This window comes from Euleptes europaea, chromosome 8 (genome assembly GCF_029931775.1).
Source record: "Euleptes europaea isolate rEulEur1 chromosome 8, rEulEur1.hap1, whole genome shotgun sequence".
Taxonomy (NCBI): domain Eukaryota; kingdom Metazoa; phylum Chordata; class Lepidosauria; order Squamata; family Sphaerodactylidae; genus Euleptes; species Euleptes europaea.
In genome coordinates this window covers 2,975,463-2,976,191 of record NC_079319.1, presented here as the reverse complement: position 1 = coordinate 2,976,191, position 729 = coordinate 2,975,463, and positions in this window count along the sequence as shown.

The window sequence follows — 729 nt, the reverse complement described above, 5'->3', positions numbered from 1 at the left end:
AGCCTGGGCTTCTGCAATGTACTCAAATGACTAACCCTGATAGCCACAAATCAATACAGATTCACGCCAGCATAAAAAAAAAGTTGAGTTGAATGTTGATTGTGATAGAGAATGTGCCTACTTTCTTGGCTTTCCTGTCCAAATGTTAATTTGAACTATTAGATCAAGGGTGTCAAACGAGATCAAGACATGACATACATGTCACTTGGTCGGGCTGGGCCGTGTGTACTATGACATTTAATGCCAGGTACCAGAGATACAAACTTTATAGAAGACACAGGCAAAGCCAGTTGATGATATTGTTGTTGTCTTTTACTTTATTTTTTCCTTTAAAATACAAACATGCTTAAAACAATATCACTCTTATAGTATTTTCTTTTACTTAACAGTCTTTGATCATTGACACCTCAGGACTAGGGGGGTGTCTGCCTCATCTGGCAAGCCCACAGCAAACTCGCCAGCCCAGATCGGAAGTGTGTGTGTGGGCTGCCTCGGCTGGCTCACGGGACAGATAAGAGTTCTTAAGGGGGTGCATCTGCATGTTTGACACCCCTGTATTAGATGATCTGTACTATATTTAAAATTTAAATATGTCTCAAAAGTATATAGGTATGATTCCTTGTTTGCTTTAAGGCGCTGGTGTGAAATAGTTAGGATAAGCTGCCCTGTGATCAGCTGATGCGATTCTGTATTTTTTTGTTATTATTTTAGGAGTGAAGAATCACAGAG